This window comes from Meleagris gallopavo, chromosome 1, assembly GCF_905368555.1.
Source record: "Meleagris gallopavo chromosome 1, MGAL_WU_HG_1.1, whole genome shotgun sequence".
Classification (NCBI taxonomy): domain Eukaryota; kingdom Metazoa; phylum Chordata; class Aves; order Galliformes; family Phasianidae; genus Meleagris; species Meleagris gallopavo.
In genome coordinates, this window is record NC_139404.1 from 42,848,660 (window position 1) to 42,872,944 (window position 24,285).

General features: G+C 41.4%; 1 protein-coding gene and 1 long non-coding RNA gene across 5 annotated transcripts in view; one reads left to right on the forward strand and one right to left on the reverse strand.

The window, feature by feature from the left end:
* ATP2B1 (ATPase plasma membrane Ca2+ transporting 1) overlaps positions 1-24,285 on the reverse strand; it is a 64,065-nt gene that overhangs the window by 36,976 nt on the left and 2,804 nt on the right. The window lies entirely within an intron of this gene.
* Positions 10,472-12,261, forward strand: LOC146545266 (uncharacterized). Its single transcript, XR_014882998.1, has 3 exons — positions 10,472-10,554; positions 10,727-10,769; positions 12,238-12,261. It is a non-coding gene; the product is annotated as an uncharacterized LOC146545266 (long non-coding RNA).

A 24,285-nucleotide genomic window follows, 5' to 3' on the forward strand; every position in this document is an offset into this window, starting at 1 on the left:
CTGAAAGTATTTTGACTTCACTGAAAGAACCAAACAGATCTAAGAAGAGAACGGTCAAACTTCAAAAAAGAACAACTGACTGATACATACTGGAGAGTCCTCGAGAATAAAATCCATGCCATCATTAGCCTGTCAAATCACTGAAAGCATCGAGCATTCCAAGCACTTAAAACACTATGTTTTCACGTTTTTCTATTTCATCTTGCAGTGCTGGGTTAACCACAAGAAGTCAAATACTTCTTCCCCCACTGGCAACACTTCAGGCCACTAACACATGCTTAAATGCTTTTCTGGAAACAAAAGTTACTTATTCTAAATCTCCATCCACTGAGCAATGTCAAGGGACCTTCTGCAGCCCTTTACCCTGACCAACATTTGAAGGGCTTTTTCCCTTTTCTATCCACAGGGCATGATGCTACCTTTCTCTGTACTGCCTTTTACACATCTCAGCTTCTTTTTGTTTAGCAGTGACATCATAAACTAAAACAAAAAGCCTACATTTGACAAGAGTACTTATAATGCCAAGTAATTCCACTGTTAAGACTATAATCCCACAGGAAAAGTTTTAACCTCTAGATATGACTGTTTCCCATTAGGCATTATTTCTAGTGCATTCAAGTACCTAGAATGCATTTACTGTGTGCGTCAGCTTCCTCGGATAACTTGAGATGTCCCTAGCTGCCAAAATTTGGACTGAGGCAGCAGATGGCTGAAGCCAAACCTGGAATATCACAAGGTTCCTATTTACTGCTGTTTAAAATGAATTAATTTATTTATTTTGAAGTGTTTGCTTTCCTAATGCCCAACCTCTTTACTTCAGATCCATTGGGTCCTGAATAGATGACTGAGGATTTAATGTTTCTTAATCCTACACAGTTCAAGATAAAAATGTTTATTCAGGATAACAGTGTTGTCACACACACACAAGAGCAACTTTATATATAGCCTAAAACTAGGAGGAGGTGGCTCCTAGCAAAGTCATTCCTCGATAAATATTCACATTAGTAAGTTTACCACACATCTCTGTGTTTATCAAAACACAGTTGACAGAAGTTATAGCACAAGAAACAATTTTTTTTTCCTATAAAAGAGAAAGTAACACATGACATCCTGCTAATTAAAATTATACATCATTAGATTACAGAGCTTGGTTGCATTCCCAAATTACAAGACGCATTCCAGTCACAAAACCTGTCAGGCATGTGTTAAATGAGGCATATCCTGAGCCCATGACATTGCTATATGCAGCCAAGTTTCAAGTAAAAGGAAAGTGAGACAGCAACTGTGCCAAACTCCATCCAACAGAGCTGGAATTGGAGTCATGGATTTTAGTTACTTATTGTATTTAAAGCTTAGCTCATGATTGGACCAGCTGAATGTGTTTCTTACATTCTGACAATAATTACAACTCAGCAAAACAGGCACTGACTTCCTCATAAGTTATTTGTGCTGGCATATCACTTGTCTTGAGAAATTTCTTATTAAAAAACAAAAACAAAAATTTTTCTTCCAACAAATTCTTTAATTATTGCTGCCTCTAACACTTTCTCCAGTATATTCTGAGCTAAACTATTCTGATGTTACTTCTATATTTACTTCCTTTTTTTAATCCCCTTTACTAGCACACATGTATACAACCGTAACTGCTTTATTCAAACTAAGCAATTATTTTCCTCTCTTTCCTTAAGACAGCAAGCAGTAGAGGTCAAAATTTCTTTGATCTAAAGCTTAAGTCAGCTTGAAAGAGTTTCTAATACTGGAAACAGTCATTGTTCATTTCAGAGCATGATGTGCCCATTTAAGTAAAAACATTGGCAATTTAAAATGTATGTAATATTTCAGCCAGAACAAGACAGTCATAATCTCATGCCAATATGAACACCCTCCTTTCAAAACGTTTCTTTTTTTTCTCTATGTTAATATCCTCTTAAGCAGAGCTGTATGCTTTCAATTGTAACCACGCTCTTCCTGATAAAGTACCAAAAGCTGTGAGCTAGGTTGCATTCAGGTGAAAGACAAAATTCCATGCCAACTTTATTCTTTCTGTATTCAGGAAATATAGAGTTAAATTTTAGATTATTCTCAGGAATGACAGGAAATATTTATGCCTAGTGAGATTAAACCTATAAAAACTTCTGTAAAGCCATTCCGTGTATCACTGATTCCTTTCAAATAGGGTAGTACAAATAATTTGGAAAAGTCTGAAGGCTTTTTTGCTAACTTGGACTTACTGCTATGTAGAAATAGTACTAAAATACTCTATTAGATAACTGAATTGTAAGAACAATACATAAACAGGTTTCCATGGCATATCATCCATTCATAATCCTCAAATTTATCATCCCTTCCTTTCCCAGTGATGGTTTGTAACTAATGAAAAATAAAAACCAAACATGTTGTAAGAGCTGGGATATCCCCAATGAGCACTGCCAGTTGTTTTGCTCTTGTGTTTAAGGAGCTTCCTTCTCATCCCATGACATGCCAGTTCAAAAAATTTCAAAAGATGAAAGCTCTTGAAAAGCTTTTTGGAAACATAACACTGTTAATTCTTATCCTCACTCCTAAAGCCTTACTCTTTGGAAAACCTATAACTTGAAAGCTACAGTAGCTTCTGCTGCATGCCATATTAATCCCCCTCTGCCAGAAATACACCAAGAAAACTGGCTGAAGAGTTGTGAGAGAATCACTTTCAGAAACTGCTATTGCATTTCCCATTCCCAAGGAGCTAAAGTTTGTTACTTCAAGTGTAGATCAGTAATGTAGTCTTTTTGAATTACCTACAAGTTTCCTGCTCCTTGTGGTGCAATTTGTTTTATTCTCCAGGTTTGTTTTTTTTTTTTTTTTTTCTCGTTTGTTCACTCTTTTTTTCCTGTGAATCTACTCCATTTGAATGAGACAACGTGGGAGCTTTTGCAAACTTCATTATGATAATACTAAGGAACACAATTACTAGTCCACCACCAAAAACAAAACAATAAATTTTCTTGGCAGAATTAATTTCTTCAACATGGGCAAGAAGTGTGCGAGCAGGGTTAGTAAACAAGTTGCACAAAGCTATAGTTCCCATCAGTGCAACTTGAGGGAGCTAACAAGCTGTCAACCAGCCTCAGATCACCAACAGTATATCTGTGCTACAACAGTGAAGCTAAACCAGAGGCAGCTCTCCTTTGGCACTGAAAGCACTACAGACTTTCACCTTCTGTCGCTATTATTTCTGCTACCTTTATCCTTTTGCACTTGGAAAAGCTATCTACATTAACCAGTAACACCACTAATGGTTGCGGTTGGACTTGATGAACTTTTTACTCCCTCACAGCACCTCTCAGTCACTGAGACAATGCCTTACTTTGGGTCCTGCACCAAGTTCAACTCCCATGGGACATCCTGCACTCCAAGCAGTTTTACTAAGTTCCTTTACTAAGTCTTTCTCTTGACCTGTCCCTGAGGATGTCCAAGGCCAAGCTGGATGGGGCCCTGTGCAACCTGATCAGTGGTTGGCAACCCTGTCTGTGGCAGAGAGGTGGAAATAGATGATATCTTTGAGGTCCCTTTCAACACAAACCACTCTATGATTTTCTACTACTCTTGACTTCTTCACATCAGTGCCAACCACCACTTCCTTGATCAAGAGCTTTTTTTTTTTTTTTTTTTTTTTTTCGGGGTCAGCAAAAGGATCTTCTCCTCTGGACCCAAATTGCTAGAAAGCACTATATGTGTTCCCAAACCTCCAACTCCAAGGATTGACTTCAGTCATACAATTTTCTACGGTTTAAATGTGGGCTATTTGCAGCCCACCCAAAACAGAATCCAGAAAGCATTTTTCCACAGCTGCAAAATAAAGTCAAAAATATTTTACAATCAGGCTTTCTGCTACTAAATGAACAAGTTGCGCGACAAGATTGCCTAGAAGATTTTCCACAAGATTATTTATTTGTATCAGCCCTAAAGGCCACATGCACACAGCAACCTTAAGGAATCCGCATTCAGATACTGCTGGGAGCACCTTCACAGAACTACTGTGATGCTGCCACCTTTAAGATCATTTATCTCCATTAAAGGCCTATTTTCCCTCTGTCATTTCAGGTAAGCGACATGTCACAAAACAAATCACATGATATATCTCTTTTCCACCAAGGCCGGACACTGTTTGAAGTGAACAGCTAATTTACCATGCTGTCAAACAGCAGCTCATATAGATTTAGTCAACTAAACACTGAAGAGCAAGCAAACCGGTGCCTGTTTCGTTCCAGTACAATCCTTATTCCATCAAGCAGGGAAATGTCATACCTCAAAAACCTTAACCCGCTGGGCCTCACCCAATACTGCATGCTATTATGGGCACTACAATGTAAAATTACACAAAACTAGAGGGAAGATATGAAGAGCAGCTGAGGGCTCTGGGTTAGCTTAGCCTAGAGCAGAGGAGCTGAGAGGAGGCCTCATGGCAGCTGCAGCTCCTCACAGGGAGTGGAGGAGCAGTGCTGAGCTCTGCTCCATGTGACAGTGACAGGGCCAGAGAGGACGGCATGGAGCTGTGTCAGGTTGGGAGTTAGGAAAAGGTTCTTCACCAGAGTGTGGTCAGGACTGGAAGAGGTTCCCCAAGGCAGTGGTCATAGCACCAAGCTGCCAGAGTTAAAAAAGTGTCTGGACATATGGCCTGATTTTTGGGTGGTCTTGTTTGAAGTCAGAAGTTGGAGTCGATGGTCTTCATGGGTCCCTTCCAACTCAGAATATTTTATGATTTCATGAATCTACAATTCTACGAATATCCTGTGGTCATGGATCATTGAAGAAAGAAAACAAAAGAAACCTACTCTTTGGATCTGTTCTTTCTGAGATGCCTGGCAGACCAGATGTTAATTCCCAAACCAAAATCTGAAGACTGTCAGGGTCAGTTGTTTTCCTCTGTTCTCTGTGTGAGAGTTGGACAGTCTTAAATTGCTACAGTTGGTATGTATTCAGGTTGTACATAAGGTACCTTGACAATGAATAGAAATCAGTTGATTTAGCTTTTTTTTTTTTTGCCTATATATATATATATATTTTTTTAATTTTATTTTTTAAGAGTTACACCATGTAATTGTGTCCATCACCAAGACTTTCCTGCTCCCAGAATCCTGAGACACATGTGAGAGTTGTCTGCTACTCTCTCTTTTGAACTTGATCCTTGTGTGTCTCCTCTAACTTAAGATATGTTATGAATCTATGGGAGTGCTGAGGACTAGACAGTCATTTCCCCTCACTCCCCTGAAGCACAAGGCTTTCAGGAATAACAAAGAGAAACAGCATGCTCTTAGTGCCTATCACTTAGCTACTGTTGATGCACATACTGAGGCTTCAGCCTCATCTAAGTTCTGAACCCTCAGCAGTAACTCCACAGGGTTAGTTCAGTACTGGTAACATTGTTCTTATCAAAGGAGGACATCTGAATTTGGAGACTACTGAAATTAGTTATCCCAAGGACCAAAAGCCTATCCATCCGTACAAAGGCTACAGATCGTCACTGACTCAGCTGCATCAGACCTGTTTTGTTCTAACAGGCAGCTAGTTCCCACAAGTGTTTATTTTACAGCAGTGCACAATCATGTTCTTCAGCTTTTCCAGTCAGATTGTTTCCAGCAATAGCACAGAGCTTCTTTGAAGTAAGGGAATTGCAAAGGCATAGTATCAGCTTCTCAACAGACTTACTTCTACCATCCAGCAACAATTACATCTTTGACCAATTCCAACTGGCCATTGTGAAAGGCACAAATTCTTCCAAGAATCACCATTTCTTTGCCCAGCTTGTGGCTTTCAATTCACTTCCTCAGAGCAACTGTAATTCCAAATCTGACTGCAACACACTTCAGTTAAGCCCGTTTCTTTCCCCATGCAACCAGCCGGGTCTCACAGCGCAGCTCTGAAAAGCCAGAAGCTAAATTACGTTTTTACCTAAACCTTGCAGTACTAAGTTCCCCTTACTACAGCAAGCAGGTGCTGAGAAGCCAAGCACCTCCCGCAGTACCCAGTGAGACTAAGGAAAACAGTTTCTCCACTGGAGGACAGTGACTGAGAAGTGCATTAAAGATACCAGGAAACAAGAATGATACAGTGCCTCAAAACAAAAGTTACCATGAGTTGCCATAAGCTCACACAGTTAGCAATTTGATCCTTCTAGAAGTTACTTTGAAAGATGCAGGTATGTCTCCCTGCAAGCAGCCTCCTGCCTTCCTCCTTGGACATGTCTGAGAACTTTTCTAATTAAGAATCATTCTAGAAGTGTTTCCAAACAAACTACCCAAGGTAGACAAGATTTTGGGAAGAAAATGTACTACGGAGTCTAGCAGACTTCCCAGTTACATTACAAACTTCTTCAGTTAAATCTAGGCAGGCTAGCAAACTGGTTAGAAAGAACTGAAGCTTCTTAACAAGGAGTTTCACACATTGATAACTGCCTGCCTTGTTTTAAGGCTATGTTATAATTTAGGTCGTTTAAGTTACGTGCATATTCAGGTCTGTATGCTGCATCAAGCAGGTTTGGAGGCTAAGTTTTAGAGAAACTCCTAATTTCACTCCAACTTCAATATTTTAAAACACTGCTGCAATCTTCTTTTCTAAAGGGAAGGGATACTTTAGATCAGATAGCAGTCTATGCCAGCTTACACAAGTTTCTAAGCACAACTTATAAACAACAGTTCCAGCTCATTTTCAGAACATAAGTGTTTACACTGAATGTTTACAAGATTCTTTGTATGTTGCAACTGTAGATTCAATACTGAAACCGGCATGCAAGTCTCTATTAACCTAAGCCTACTAACCAGCAAGTTGATTCTAAGCGTGATACAGCCCTGCTAAGGGATACAGATTTTTGCACGTCTCCATTCCTGCCACTAAAATTTCTATCTGCACAAACCAGCATGAAGTTGTGGGTTTTTGGGAGGTGAGTGAAAAACAATCAATCTTGTTGGTATTTGAGCATGTATCCAGCAGTTATCCATGTAAAAGAACCATGCAGTGTTATCAAGCAACATTACTGGCAGAAGTCAAGTTCAAACTAAGTGTAAAGGAGCAAAATGTGAGACAGTTACACAGCTGTCTGTCAAAACCAGAAGCTAGTTTGAGGCATGTTGCCTCATGTATGTAATTAACACAGACCAGCTTAAGACAGCTTTCTTCCTTAAAAATCAAAAAGCAGGTGCTTACTAAAACATTACTTCTTTTGTTGAGAAACCATTATTAAAATAGGACATGAGCTGTCAAAAGCATTTTTCACTGAGCAACTGTTTTCAAGTACTTAATTACCTCACAATAAAACTGCTCAAAGAAAGCCTAAACAAAGCTATTTTAGGATATTTTATTATTTGAAGCTATTCTGAGAAGTTTCAGATACCTCCAAGTTAGGGAGCAAAAACTATATTAGGCCTTCCTAGAAAATGAAGCATTTCCCTGTGTACTGAGAACTCACAGCTGTTCTTGCCTGACAAGACATGGGTTTAAAGCAAGCATTATTAAGTCAAAATTTACAGCCTCTATTAAGCAGATCAGCCAGCTGTGGTTTACTTGTTAATGTGAACATTATTAAAATACATCTCTGTATTAAGACAAAAATTATTTAGCATGCCCACGAAACTCTAAATTCTGACTGTAAGAGGATAGTCTTGTCATAGGGATGAACTCCATGGCCTTAATCTACAAAAGCATGTCCAAATGGAAAAACTGGAAGAGTGGGATAAACAGCAGGGTGAGCAGTTACGAACAGAAAAAAAGAGTTGTTCTAACTCCTGTGTGAAAATCTAAGCAATTGCCTGCTGTCACAGAGCCAAGCAGTCACTTTTAGGTACCTGCAGATACAGCCTCAGGTATACTAAAAGAAACATCTAACAGGAAGAGACAGAGTGCTTGACTAGAATGAATTCTCAAGCAAGGTTTGCATGGTAATCTCACAGCTCTGAAATATTTGACAGCCATGAATTTTACTACCAAATGTCTGGACAAAAGACTCTGTGCTTTCCAGGAAATGCACCTTGCAGGCACGAAAAGCCAGAACACACCCTCAGACTTAATAATAAGAAGTCAGGCTCTCTGCATTGTAAGGCTCAGGGTTTCTTGTTCAGAGATATCCCGAAATAACAAATGTTAAAAGGCAATCCAACTCATTTTTCCAGAGTTGCCAGGCTTCTTTCTGACCAGCATGGCATAGAAGGTTATTCCCTCGGTCCTCTGAAACAGTTACATCATCCCCAAATTCCAGAAAGCAAAAGTAACCAGAAGGGTACTATGATACAGTAACAATACCAATAAGAGATGACAAAAACAGAAAAAAACAGAATGGAACCGACTGGCATGTAAAGACGTCTGTTCAATTTCAAGAGCAATTGCTTTGCCTGCGGACACAATACATATATCAAGACCTTGTTCAAGGCCTGAAATTCTTTCACCCTGGCTAGGAACTTTTTTTTTTTTTTTTTCATTTAAATATCTCACCTCTCTTCACATAGGAACAAATGGTCTGAAAATAAACAAACAGATACACAAAGCACTGTACTTTACTGAAAGATGTAAGTTGTCTCTTCCCCCATGAGAGGCTTCCAGATATTGTTTCCCCATGTACATGCAGTGTAAAATAACTATAAAACAACTCCAAAAATAGGGCTGACATGTATGCATACTTGTACATATGTTTAATATTTTGGCTTGGTTAGCCCCATCCAATCAATGACAAACAAAAACAGACCACACTTCATTACAAAGGTATACAGAACACCAGCGTTTAACATTATAGCAGGAGATAGCATCTGAGACACCTGATTAGCTTTCAGTAACTATTTGTTGACCCATTTTTCAGGAAAACCCCTCTTGCATTCTGCAACCAGTTTTTAAATCAGCATTTCACTTACACCCCTTTGAGAGGTACTACTTGGCTATTTCGTCTCAAGAAAGATATTTTTGCAGAGCCAGCAGAGGGAGTACAGACATCATTTTACTTACCAGCTGTGAAAGAAATACCTCGTGTGAAAGCAATAAAAGAACTGCACCTGCAAACATTACACAATTGGCTTAAAAAAAAAAAAAAAAAAGCTAAGAACTTCTTCTGGCTTTCACATCAGCAGTGAGCAGAGCAAGTAATTTGTTTTCAGTCCCCAACTAGTAGTCACATCTCAAAGATTTGCATCTGACAATAACGTCAGGAGAAACTCTAACAGTAGTAACAATTACCTTAAGCCTGATGGCTTAACAAGTCGGAAGAAAAACAAAAAATAAAAACGTAGCTACAATTTAAGCTGGTAAACTGTATGGATTGTGCCATTTCTCATTTACAGGAAGGCTAAACCCCGCTGGTGGCTCACATCTTAAAAAGCAGCTGGCATGAACTTCAGAGAGTGAGATACTTGAAGCTCAAGACAACTAACAAGCAGAGAAGTCAAGAAGGTAGGGCACGCACTATATCAGGTTAGAAACATAACAAGAGGCTCAGCCTTCCTGCTGGTTCCCAAAGGCACGCACACAGTTGCAAATCTGGTTTTCCACATCCTCTGAAGCAAAAGCTCTGCTTCTCTATTTAGCATTTTGATTGACCAGCCTGCTGCGGAGTTGGCAATTACAACTGAATGGAGTTGACACAGCACTGGCTGTGAAAATGGCCTGAAAGAGGAGCAGGCTTTAAGATAGATTGATAGCTTTTTGCCGTCTTGTGAGCTCCAGGATACTCTTCAGCATTTAAAAAAAAAAAAAAAGAAGCAGTAAGGTACCCACCCAAAGAAAAGGCAATTTTCAATCTTTTTAAACTTCACATCAAGTTTAAAAGCCTTTGACAGCTTCAATCATTAGATCTTTAATCACTAGCACTACCTTGGCAAGAAGAATGTCCCTAGAGCAATAGAATTTAGCACTCACTTTAGGTTTAAAAAATAGGAGAAACATACTTTGATAATTCAGATGGCTGCTCCCATTCCCCACTTACAACAGGAAAGTAGTTTCATTTTTTCATTTTAGATTTGTTAAATCAGTAAGTCAGTGTGGGCCAAACAGGTTCCTGTCTTGCAGCTCTTATGGTCAAAGGTCATATAGCTACAGTTTCTCCCTTGCATGGAGGAAGACCACACTGTAGTTTTACTTTCAAAACACAGGACTTAAGCACCACTTCCTTCTTGTTGACACTGCCCTGTTCCCAGGATCGTGGTCAGGATGCACAGTACACTTTATGCAGAATAATGACAGCATGAAAAACCCTGATTCTTCTGACACAAGCAAGATGATATATATGAGGATCAAGATAAACCATACTCTCAGGAAATACGTGTTTTTCAAAAGACATTGCTGAATTCAACATCTGAAAAGCCAAACAGGTGCTATAACCAAGATTAGTACCAGGAATTTACGTTCACGTAGCATTTTATTGAACATAATGCCAGAAATGTAGTTCATCCTGCAACTGGTGTCTTAGTAAGCTCCTAAGTAATTTCTTAAAGAAGAAAAAATAGAAAAGGCATAGCTTGAAGAAACAAAGAACTGTTTCACTGACAACAATATGTACTTCACCTCAAGCTTCTGTATAACTCCTAAAATAACCCACAGGTAAGAACATCTTTGCATTTAAAATGCTTTTCTATTTTAGCAACTGAAACTTCTAATCAGTAACTTACAGCACGATTGATTTATGAAATAGGTGGGGTAGAGGAAAAAAAAAAAAAGCACTGAAACTCTCCTTAAAACATTGGAATGTATGGAGTAATTTTTTCTTGTACAGCTCTGTGGAATTTGCTGTAGAAAGATACCCAACAACTACATAGGTAAGTATATGTTGAGTATCAATGAAGGTCTGCTGTTATCTCCATTTTAACTTGAAAAGCTTACCACCTTTATTTTAAAATTATATTTTGTACAAAATTTTACTGATTCCAGTATTAATGGCTCCCTAAAATTTTGTACTTAAATAATCAGTGAAAGCATGTAGCAGATGAAAGAACTTCACTTTTTACAAAACGGTTGTAGTTTTATTCTTCTCCATCCCCACTTTCCTTTTATCAAATGGAGACCTGCATGGACACTTGTTATTTGAATTACAGGGGTTAAAAGTTTACATTCTTACCGTTGCGTGCAAGATCTACCTGATCAAATGGTAATGCTAAGGTGGGCACCGTAAGCTTTTTTCCTCCCCATATTAAATAGGGAAAAGATTTAGAACTCCTGCCAAAAGATCAAATTCAGCTGTCTAGGACACAATCTAAAACAGTCACATGAATCTCATCTCAGCAGTACTTATGCCTCTTCAGCAGCAGAAGAGGCCTGGAGTGACTAGTTTCAGTTTTTGAAGTGGTTATGCAAGAGGCAAGGATTGCACTACCAATGCTAACAGCACGAATTAGCATATCGAGCAGATACATTACCATGTAAAAGCAGGCACATGCAAGAGTGAGGATGTGGTTTCACGGTTAGTTTAGGAATATCCGAACTCAGCCTTGCTGCCAGAAGGTATAGCCCTGTGCCCTGGCTTGTGCAGGCACTAATGCTCACCTGACTACAAGGTCAGGGAAAGACCTAGATGAGAATTAGTGACAAGAAGACAGAAGCAATGCATGTGGCTCCTTCTGAAGGTCAATGGGCTCGCAGAGGTTGCCCCGTCCCAGAGCAGCACAAATTTCATTAGCACAAGCCACCATATAAGCTTTTCCTCACTTCTATGCTCATCCCTGGCCAAAAAGGACAAAAAAAAAAAAAAAAAAAGAAGTCTGGTTGCACCTTCTTTACAATATCGCAGAGAAGACCACAATGTTAAGATGCATTTCACCCTCCTCTTTTCAGCTTGCTCAGCCTCATGTACACAAGGTCTCTAATTGTCTTAAGTGACCCTCTGCTAGCTTCCTCTGTTTGTTACAGCCATGTAAAATAAAACATCATCTCAGACGCTGCCTTGAGAACACAGTTTTTCTCTTGAACCACACAGACCATGGTTCGGCTAATGCTGCTTTGGGTAGGTTACACCTCACCAGCACTCAGCCAACTCCACACCCACTTGTTTATAACAAGATCACATAAAGGTTTTGGTTGGAAGGGACCGTAAATCTCATCTAGTTCCAGTCCCTGGGGGAAGGGGTGCCACCCACTAGATCAGGCTGCTCAGGGTCCCGTTCAACCTGCCCTCCAACATTTCAGTGATGGGACATCCAAAACTTCACTGTGCAGTCTGTTTCAGTGCTTCACCAATCACAAAGAGAAGAGTTTCTTCTTAATATCTAATCTAAATCTACTCTCTTTCAGCGCAAAGCCATCAGCTCTTTCCTGCCAGTAAGACTCCCTGATAGCAAATCCTTCTTCAGTGTTTTTGTAGGGCTGCTTAGAAGGTAATCATACCTGAGATGACTGAGACTTTCCTTAAAGATCTCCCCAATCAGAGGCCCCTGACCCAAAAGTGCCACATGAAACAGTTACATCCAAGGCATAGGACAGCAGGCATGGTTCTGCTGACCTTCCAAAGGCTGAAACATATTATACCATCATGACAGTCTGCTTTTTCGCCTGCAGCAAAGCAAGCACTTGGCATGACTAAGTCCCAGAACAGCCACTACTTTGCCTTCACCCACAGGGATATGGGCTGCCTAGCAGCCTCACTACCAAAACCCAATACTGGACACGTCACCATTTCCAGCTACTATGAACCACAGCAGCTAAGAAAGTTTTTCTAATTAGTCTTTCTAATTTGTCACCTCAACCACATTCAGGAGGAGCCTCTGGCAACATCTCTCAGAAGCTTGCAACGAACTCACCAGGTTTTGTGACCAAACAGTACCTACTTTGTGAACTTCAAACCACACTGCACAAGATTAATAGCATAGTTTTGTTCTCCACATTCATTTCTTTAGCTTTAAATATGCCAACCGAATGAGAACAAAAAACTTCAGTCTATGTTGATCCTAAACTAAGATGCTGAATTCACAAGTCCACCAATTAAAACAATGCAACACCTTCCCAGAATACATAAAGTAATATCTTCAAGCATACACATACTGTATTTTCTCACCTGATAAACTGATTTCCTGTGTTGTCCTGTGATAACTATCACTTAACTACATGGATTTCAGAGCTGAAGCATGTGAAAACAAGCTGAAGTGATCCACGTTGTTAAAAAAGCATAAGTAAGACAGCTGGAATCAGTGAGTTACCAGTGGTGTAATACCTTCCCCATCCTCTCAAGCTGTCAGTCTCCAGCTTCTCAGATACATATATTTGAAAGCTATCTGGTACAGACACTGCTAGCCAGTTTAAATCATTTAATGTTTTACACTAACTCACAGGGGTGAGGTTGCTAGACAGTGTTCTAATTTAAGTATTGATTTGCATTATGTTCCATAGGCTTCAAAGTTTTGTACTACCAACTTCATTCCCAAGCGAAGAACAAAAAAATTGGTAGATCTAAGCAATATGAGGAGAAAAAAAAATTATGCACAAAGTGACTCCACAGTAATAGCAATTCCGTCTATATTGAAGTGAAAAAGAAAAACATTAAACGTGCATATTAACCTGTAGGTATCTAGTATCTAAATAGCTGGGGAGATTCAAAAATACTATCCCTTCTAAGATAACTTAAGGGCTGTCATGGTTTCATGATTTTTCATTATCGGTATTCCACATCATAACATCATGCAATGTACTGGGGGTTTGACTGCTGATGCTCAAGTTCCGGGTGCCTGTCCAGCGGAGAAGAGCAGCTACGTTTCCCCAGGGGGCTTTGCGGTCAGCGAGGAGATATAACTCCCGGCAAGGTCACCTGATGCTCTCTTCTCTGCCTGCGCTGCTTCGCTTGCGCTTCTCTGCCTGCGCTGCTTCGCTTGCGCTTCTCTGCCTGCGCTTCTCGCCTGCGCTTCTCTGCCTGCGCTTCTCATCTCAGCGTTGTGGTAAGGCCGATCCACCATCAATTTCACATTCTCTCTCCTTATAAAATTCTGTTGATACCATATTTAGTAAATTACTTTGTTTTACCTCAGATTGTTGCCACTGTTTTCAATTATTTCGGGGTCCCTTATTTTCTTTTTTTTCCCGGGGCGCGGATCCGCGGATCCCTCCGCCCTTCTAGTCACGGAACCGGGCCGAACCAGCCCGTAAACCGTTGACATTCTTGGTGGAGAATGCGGGCAACAGTTGCTTTTTAGCTTTTTGAACAAATCTCTCTCTCCGCTCTCAGACAGCTTCATTGGGAAAGTTTATCTGTTTCACCAGTACTGTCTGAAAGCGTGACCTTGAAAAGTCCAGGCGGACGGCCAATACTCTAGGATATTTGTAAACTTTGAGCCTTGCTATCTTGTTTCTGTAAAAGAAAAAAAAAAAAAAAAGAGAAAAAATGCTTTCTCTACTGAAACTGCCTTTTAAGGGGCTGCATGCCACTGTCTCTTCTTTCTTAATGCTAAAAACATACTGGGCCTTAATTAAGTTCACCACTTTGCTCTATGGAGCAATAGGTATATATAGCCAATTGAAAACATGGATGGAAATAACTATGTGGCATCTGCATATTATGTGGCATACCATTCCAGAGGGAGCTGCTAATTTTACAGGGTTGGGGATTTTTAAGCAGGTTTCCAGCCTCTCCTTTGAATTCTTTATGCGGATTTTCAATGCTCACCTGATCACGTTATTAATCTCCGTGAATGTACTGCTCACCATTTCACTTATTATTAGTATTTATTATATTTTGAGGAAGTCTGCCCCAAAACCAGTAAATACTGAGTGGCAGGGAATGTGGAGAGGCCTGGGTGAGACTTTAGAGAGATGGAAATCTTCGGTGTCATGGAACTTTACTCCAGAACACCTGAAAGACCCTGAAAATTTAAACAGATATTTGAGACAGGAATGTCGTGGCTCAGGAAGATCTGAGGAGGCCCAAATTGTTTGGGGCCTGGCTAATGCTTACCGGGCCTTATTCAATACTATCCTGGAGAGGGAGAGAGTTTGTGAAATTGAAAAGGAGAGTCTCAGGGAAACAGTGCAAAATGAGCGAGAGAGTCTCCTGGTCGAGAGAAACAGCCTCCAATCTGAGAGAGATGCCCTCCGAATTGAGAGAGACTCCCTGCAATCCAAACTCAACAGTCTTCAATCTCAACAAGACACCCTCCAATCTGAGCTAGATACTCTCATCATCGAACGAGACAGGCTCCGAGCTGAACTGGAGGATGAGAGCATTGGAACTGACCAACCTGATCAACTACAGGAAGCACCACAATTGATGTCACTTGCCCCTGTAAGAGGACGGAAAATGAAACGAATCTCGACTCAGTTAGAAGAGAAGAAAGAAGAGGAGAGAGGTCCAGAGGAGTGGCTCCAAGATCCACAAGAAGCACCCCTAAGTCCAGGGGAGGGGCCCTCAGTAAGACCACGGTCACCGGCGCCAATGAGGGCAACAAGAAGTCCCGAAAGAGTAAGAGGTGAGCAAGATATCGTTACCATTGTTGATCGATCTCTGAAAATGAATGAAATTCGAAGTCTGAGAAAAGACTTTTCACGTCACCCAAATGAGCCTATTGCCACTTGGTTACTTCGATGTTGGGACAATGGGGCCAACAGTGTGTGGCTGGATAGTAGAGAAGCTCGCCAACTGGGTGGCGTTGCTAGGGACTCAGCCATTGACAGAGGTATTAGTACATGCCAGAACCAGGCCTTTACCCTCTGGAAGCGGATGTTGTTAGCTGTAAAAGAAAGATACCCCTTCAAAGATGATCTGATGCCTGAGAAAAAGAAATGGGCTGATATGGAAGAAGGCATCTGTTATTTAAGAGAATATGCTGTGGTGGAAATGCTACATAGCCCCGATTTCATTCCTGACGAGCCAGACCAAGAGCATGATCCCGAGAGAGTCAGGTGTACACCAAACATGTGGCGTACATTCACAAAGACCGCACCAGAAAGGTACGCCAGCACATTTGCAGCAATGTATGGCAGAGGGGAAAGAAGACCCCTTATAAGTGAATTGGTTAATAAACTTCAAGACTTTGAGTTACATTTAAGCCCTCTGCGAGCTTGTGTTTCAGCCATTACAAAGGTAGCTGAAAAGCTGGACAGAATGGAAAACAAACAAGAAGATATAATAGACAAACTATCAACCGTGCCTGAAGCTGATAAATCCATGGAGGTAACGGATACATCAAATGGGGACCAGAATCCCCAAAACAGCCTATTGGAGGGGCTGATCAACTTGATTTCCTCCCAGCCGGTGGCATCTAATGTCTCAGCTATCAAAAGAAGACGTTCTCCTGCTCGAGCAAGTGACAACAGTAAGACCACATCACGTTTTGCCTTGTGGCATTACCTACGTGACCATGGAGAAGATATGAAGGAGTGGCATAAACAACCTACTCCTGTACTTCAAGCACGGGTAAGAGAGTTACAAGACAAATCAACCACCAAGGTGAACTTCTCTAAAAAGGTGATTGCTCCAGTTGCTGCAGACAGTGAAGGTAACAAATAGAGGGGCCCTGCCCCCAGCCAGGGGGGGAAAGGGATAATAGAGTTTATTGGACTGTGTGGATTAGATGGCCTGGCACATCAGAATCACGAAAATATAAGGCCCTGGTGGATACTGGTGCACAGTGCACTCTAATGCCCTCGAGTCACCAAGGGACAAAATCAATTTATATTCATGGGGTGACTGGAGGTTCCCAAGAGCTGACTATGTTGGAGGCCGAAATCAGCCTCACTGGTAAAGACTGGCAAAAACACCCTATTGTGACTGGCCCAGGGGCTCCATGCATACTTGGTATTGATTACCTCAGAAGGGGATATTTTAAGGATCCCAAAGGGTATCGATGGGCCTTTGGAATAGCTGCTGTAGACACAGAAGGTGTTAAGCAGTTGTCTATTTTGCCTGGCCTGTCAGAAGATCCATCTGCCGTGGGGTTGCTACGAGTGAAAGAGCAACAAGTACCGATTGCTACAAAAACGGTGCACAGACGGCAGTACCGCACCAACAGGGATTCCTTGCTCCCCATTCAGAAGCTGATTCACCAACTAGAGAATCAGGGAGTGATTAGCAAGACTCACTCACCTTTTAACAGCCCCATATGGCCAGTGCGTAAAGCCAGTGGAGAATGGAGGCTGACGGTGGACTACCGTGGCCTGAATGAAGTCACACCCCCATTGAGTGCTGCTGTGCCAGATATGTTAGAACTCCAATATGAATTGGAGTCAAAGGCAGCCAAATGGTACGCCACCATTGATATTGCTAACGCCTTTTTCTCCATTCCTTTGACCAAAGAATCTAGGCCACAGTTTGCTTTTACCTGGAGGGGCATTCAGTATACCTGGAATCGTTTGCCCCAGGGGTGGAAACATAGCCCAACCATTTGCCATGGGTTGATCCAAGCTGCACTGGAACAGGGAGGTGCTCCTGAGCACTTACAGTATATTGATGACATCATCGTGTGGGGCAACACAGCAAAGGAAGTTTTTGAGAAAGGAGAGCAAATAATCCAGATCCTTCTGCGTGCTGGTTTCGCTATTAAGCGAAGCAAAGTGAAAGGGCCTGCCCAGGAAATTCAGTTCCTAGGTATAAAGTGGCAAGATGGCCGTCGTCACATCCCAACAGATGTGATCAACAAAATCAGTGCCATGTCTCCACCCACTAATAAGAAAGAGACACAATCGTTCCTGGGTGTAGTGGGTTTTTGGAGAATGCATGTTCCAAACTACAGTCTCATTGTAAGCCCCCTTTATCAGGTGACACGGAAGAAGAATGATTTTATGTGGGGTCCTGAGCAGCAGCAGGCTTTTGAGCAGATTAAACAAGAGATAGCCCGTGCCGTGGCCCTGGGGCCAGTACGGATGGAACAGGATGCGAAGAACATCCTCTACACTGCTGCTGGAGAGAAAGGTCCCACTTGGAGTTTGTGGCAAAGAGCCTCAGGAGAGACTCGAGGCCGACCCCTGGGATTCTGGAGTCGGGCGTACAGAGGGTCTGAAGAGTGCTACACTCCAACTGAGAAGGAGATCTTAGCCGCGTATGAGGGGGTTCGGGCTGCTTCTGAAGTAATCGGTACAGAAACACAGCTCCTTCTGGCACCTCGACTGCCAGTGCTGAACTGGATGTTCAAGGGAAAGGGTCCCTCCACCCATCATGCTACTGATGCCACTTGGAGTAAGTGGATTGCGCTGATTACGCAGCGAGCGCGGATGGGGAATCTCAACCGTCCAGGAATCCTAGAGGTGATCATGGACTGGCCTGAAGGCAAAAAGTTTGGAACACCACCAGCAGAAGAGATATCACGTGCTAAAGAGGCCCCACCATACAATGAACTACCCGAAAATGAGAAGACATATGCCCTATTCACAGATGGATCGTGTTGTATTGTGGGGAAACACCGTAGATGGAAAGCCGCTGTGTGGAGCCCCACACGACAAGTTGCAGAGGCCACTGAAGGAAAAGGAGAATCGAGCCAATTTGCAGAGGTAAAGGCTGTCCAACTGGCCTTGGATGTTGCTGAACGGGAGAGGTGGCCAATGCTTTATGTTTACACTGACTCGTGGATGGTGGCAAATGCTCTATGGGGGTGGTTACAGCAGTGGGAGCAAAACAACTGGCAAAGAAAGGGTAAACCTATTTGGGCTGCTGACCTGTGGAAAGATATTGCTGCCCGAATAAAGAATATGGTTATAAAGGTGCGTCACGTAGATGCCCATGTGCCCAAGAATAGGGCTACTGAAGAGCAGCAAAATAACCATCAGGTAGACAGAGCTGCCAGAATTGAGGTGGCCCAAATAGATCTGGACTGGCAGAACAAGGGTGAATTATTTCTAGCCCGATGGGCCCATGAGACCTCAGGCCATCAAGGGAGAGATGCGACATATAAGTGGGCTAGAGACCGAGGGGTGGATTTAACTATGGATGCTATTGCGCAAATCATTCACGACTGTGACACGTGTGCCACAATTAAACAAGCCAAGAGAATGAAACCTCTCTGGGAGGAAGGGCGATGGCAAAAGTACAAATATGGGGAGGCATGGCAGGTTGATTATATCACCTTGCCACGATCTCGTAATGGTAAGCGTTATGTGCTCACCATGGTGGAGGCAACAACTGGGTGGCTTGAAACCTATGCAGTACCCCACGCTACCGCCCGAAATACCATACTAGGTCTTGAGACACAAGTCCTGTGGCGACATGGTACCCCAGAAAGAATTGAGTCAGATAATGGGACTCATTTTAAAAATTCTCTTGTAGGTACCTGGGCTAAACGTCATGGTATTGAGTGGATTTACCATATTCCCTACCATGCACCGGCCTCAGGTAAGATTGAACGATACAATGGGTTGTTAAAAACTATGCTGAAAGCAATGGGAGGCGGTACATTTAAGCACTGGGAGAAGCATTTGGCAGAAGCCACCTGGTTAGTCAATACCAGAGGATCTATCAATCGTGGTGGTCCAACCCAGTCCAGCTCCCTACATACCGTAGAGGGAGATAAAGTCCCTGTTGTACATGTAAAGAATATGTTGGGAAAGGCAGTTTGGGTTATTCCAGCCTCTGAGAAGGACAAACCTCTTCGTGGAACTGTTTTTGCCCAGGGACCTGGGTCCACTTGGTGGGTGATGCAGGAAAACGGGGATGTTCAATGTGTACCGCAAGGGAACTTGATGTTGAGGGAGTGCAGTCAGTAATTCCTAGTGCGTGTGTTTATATTTTGTTTGTCTATATTAAGCATGATGTAGTGATGTGGAATAAGGGGTGGAATGTCATGGTTTCATGATTTTTCATTATCGGTATTCCACATCATAACATCATGCAATGTACTGGGGGTTTGACTGCTGATGCTCAAGTTCCGGGTGCCTGTCCAGCGGAGAAGAGCAGCTACGTTTCCCCAGGGGGCTTTGCGGTCAGCGAGGAGATATAACTCCCGGCAAGGTCACCTGATGCTCTCTTCTCTGCCTGCGCTGCTTCGCTTGCGCTTCTCTGCCTGCGCTGCTTCGCTTGCGCTTCTCTGCCTGCGCTTCTCGCCTGCGCTTCTCTGCCTGCGCTTCTCATCTCAGCGTTGTGGTAAGGCCGATCCACCATCAATTTCACATTCTCTCTCCTTATAAAATTCTGTTGATACCATATTTAGTAAATTACTTTGTTTTACCTCAGATTGTTGCCACTGTTTTCAATTATTTCGGGGTCCCTTATTTTCTTTTTTTTCCCGGGGGCGCGGATCCGCGGATCCCTCCGCCCTTCTAGTCACGGAACCGGGCCGAACCAGCCCGTAAACCGTTGACAAGGGCTGACCATACCTGCCATGTTTTCCACCCATTTACTGCTTCTATTTCCCCAGTCTTATCTAAGCAAAACCTCAGAAAGCAAGTCTGGATGCACAGTATGAATAGTGGTTCTTCATTTCCTCCACTGCAGCATTAGAAATCACTAAAGCATACAGCAAACAGATCTCAGTATTCTTTAAAATTCTAGTTAGCGCAAAGATTTTTATGGATAAATTCAGACCTTTTTCTGGAAAGTTATTAGTTGAAAGCTGGCTCTCCAGTGACTTTCCAATCTGCTGTCAGAGCAGCCACTTTGGCCTCTTCTGTGTGAGAAGGTTACTGCTTTCCAGCAAGCAGTGTCACCTGACAGATACACAAGAACATGCATTTCCACACCAGCTATCTGAACACTAACACTATGCCGCTTACCTCTTGTGAGTCTTACCTCTCACCTCCTGTCACGGGGAATATATTCTCTGCACAAGAAACAAGAATAAGTAGTGCAGCAAGTCAAAGGGGCAACAGAGAGCAACTAGCAAAAAGGAAGGGAAAATTACAGAGCAGCTCAGAACAGAGTGGAAGTGAAAACAGCTATCTGGGCACCTCGGCCACGCCAACCAACTTTCTATACATGGTGAAAAGCCAAAGAGGGAAGCAGAGAAGAGGTCGTCTCACTGTCCTCGCAGTCTCTTGGATAATGCTGATCAGCATAGCTGCTGGAGAAGACCACAATACAATCTCCAGAACAAGAAGAAATGAAGAGGAAAAAAAATAATAGACATCTTAATGTTAATAAAAGTGATTAGCAATTATTTTGTTTAAGATCTGAAAGATTCATTTATTGGAACATCCACCGTGTAAGATCTAAGTTTGTGAGGAATAACAATGACCATCTTCTTCACATTTTATTATATTTTACAGGCTTTCCTAAAGAAAATTTGCAGTAGCCACACGATTTACTGCTAGTTGCTAAGCTATTTGTATCAACTAAGAGAAGAGCACTATAGCTATTTCTTTCTACAGTAATAAAATTCTGTTATGCACAGCTGATGCATCTTTTCTTCCACTTTTCCCCAGAAGGAGCTATCAGTTGTTTCTAATTTGTTTCAAAACCAGGGAGACATTCTGACTTGACTTACAGATGTATATTATTCTATCATGCACAGCTGATTTTTTTTTTTTTGGAGAACTCTTACCACATAAAACGCAAGAAATCTTGGTTTTTGTTAGAAATGCAGTTGCTTAGGGACCCAAGGAAGATACCACAAGCAGCATATTTCTATATTTGCACATACACAGAAGCAACCCTGAAAGAACCATGCGAACAAGACAGTCACTTGTCAAATGGTGTTAAAAAGGCTGTGTGACTTCTATGTAATGGCACATCTATAATGCCAGGGTGAAAAACATTCAATCTTTTTTCACTGCTACACGTACATTAGAGATGGCCAAGATCATCAGATCCAGAGCATCAAAATGACTAAAAGTTGAGTTTAAATGAAGACATTCAGAAGAAAAAGAATACGCTGCTGTGAATTCTAGGTTAAGTCCCAGGAAGTTGGATTGCCACTTAAAATATTGGCTTTGTGTGTTTATATGTATAAGATGATTATCAAGATATATTTATAAACATTCTTTGGAACCAGTGATGGCAAGAGCAACAGCAAGAGTTGGCATGTTGGTACTTCAATACCTCCTCTGTTTCCAAACTATAAAAAAAAGTATGATTGGCTGAATCACCCCATCTTCCTTGTGATGGAGTTCGTCACTATCAGCTGCTCTGAGCATGGTACATCTCATGCCTCTTCTTCATAGACCGGACACTGTACACCAAGTGGTCAGAACCTAATAGTGTTGTATTCCCTACTGCCACCTTATCTTTCTGTGAATATAAGGGCACAAGTAAGGGTAGCAGATTACAAGCGATAGGCTCCGAGAAGCGCGTTTCAAGAACATGATGTTTCCTGCGCTCACTAGGAGTGAAGGTGGCATCCAGTTTGTAAGCAATATTGAAAGACTGTGACACATAGAACACTAAAGTTAACCATAAGTTGAAGGTCATGCCATGCTGGAACCTACTTCAGTTTCTCCTTCAAAACTGTATTAAAAAAAATCCAGCAATAAACCAACATTGCCCTTGCGCTGAGACGCACCAATCATGCTTTAAACGGCAGAACTGGCCAGCAAAGCTTATCAACCCTGTCATCCTCAAAGGTTATTTACGCCATCCTCAACTGCACATTATGGTTGGCAACAGCGCTAACAGGAGGGTGTATCTTTTTTCTTGATCCATTTACCCCTTAAAGACAGGGCAGATGTAATTTGCCTTGTAAAATGCTTTCGCATTTTATCTATTACTGGAGAAAAATAATTTGGCTTTATTTTTAAAAGCTATTTCTGGCTTTTTTCTTTTTCTTTTTCTTTTTTTTTTTTTTTTTTTTTTTAAACACCTCCTACATTTTCTTTACATTTCTTCTCCCACCAGACCTTCGAAATACCAACCGAGAAAGCTTCATGCCTACTTTGCAATTCACCAGAATTAAACTAATAACACCTCCTGCTGTCATCTGTCATTTAGAATAAGATTTATAAGTGGCAGCAGAAACCACTTTCATAATGTTTACTGGAATATGAATAGCTTGAACAGGCGGATCTCTCAAATTTAGTGTACATATCAAATGAAATCTGTCATGAAAACTAGAAATTCATTTTTTAAACTGTATCTGAAAGCTTGATGGTTTAGAAATAAAATACAAGCTGGACAATATCATGTACTTGTGTTGAGACTACATTCAGCATGAAAAGGTGCAACAGTACCACAGTAAAACTGACTCATTTTCTGCCAATCGATTTCTTTGTACATGGCAGTTCCCAGAAATTCCTCCAATCTATACTAATGGTTCTTGTTTCCACCTTCTGTAAGCATCTCTGAAACAGGGCACACGCAAAGCGTGTTTTTACTCTTTACAAATGGATATAAATATTGGGTGGGAGTATCGTGAACTCAGATCCTTATTATTTATCACATCACCATGCAGTCAATGAGCATGACCATATTTGCTATTTGAAGCCAAAACTGGGGGAAAAAAAAATAGTAATAAAATTAGTTATGCATAAGTGAAGAAATCCAAACCTAAAGACCATTTTCAATTAGATTACTAATTATTAATTAGCACGTTAGAAATACCTTCCTGTATGTAAGCCATCATAGGTTCACTAAGCATTCTTTATGTCTGCAGCCCTCCTTGCTCTTCAATCAGTTGACATTGTGAGGAGAATCAAAAAATGATACCCTCAGTAATAATTGCAACAGGTTGAGTACCATAAAATAAATCCATCTGAGACTGTTGTACGCACCATTGCAAGATGGTAGGAAAAGCTCATGTCGGATTTTTGGGCACAATACTGCAGTTCCTAGATTTTATCTAGTTTTTAATTAAAATACTCCACAAAAAGATCTGTATCTCCTGAACAGCAGCTTTTAACATGTTTGTGTTTTTTATTTATTTTTTCCCTTATTATTCATTTTAGGAAACATTGGGAATACTTCGGAATATATGAATATAATTGTACTGATCCTTTTGGAAGAAGATAAGCAGATACTTTTGTACAAAAATAATCTGCTACAAATTCAATTCAGGCTGTGCTCCTTCTTCCTCAAAAATAAAACCTACATTGATATGCTCTGGGCTAATCACTGCCATTCATTAATCTGCATTAGATAAAATTTTGCAGACTGAAAGGTGACTTTGAGGAAGAAACGCATCCTTCCTGCACTAACATTATTTTTTCTTCAAAAATTGAGCATAACGTATATTAAAATGAACAGTTCAAACAGCAAAAGACATCCTTGAGGTCACATTTCAGTGGTAAAGAATGCTCGGTGCCATTAATATTTAGTCTACCTTAATGGAAGAAATTTGAGTTAGAAGATACTTTAGGTTATCTTGTCCACCCTTCTGTCAAGGCAGACTTGCTTGCTCCAGCACATCATTGATTGCTGTGCCAAGTCCATTTTGAACTTGTCAGTTAATAGTGAGTTCCCAGCTCCAAGATCTTAAACACTGGCAAAATCAAGTCTTCCAAGCA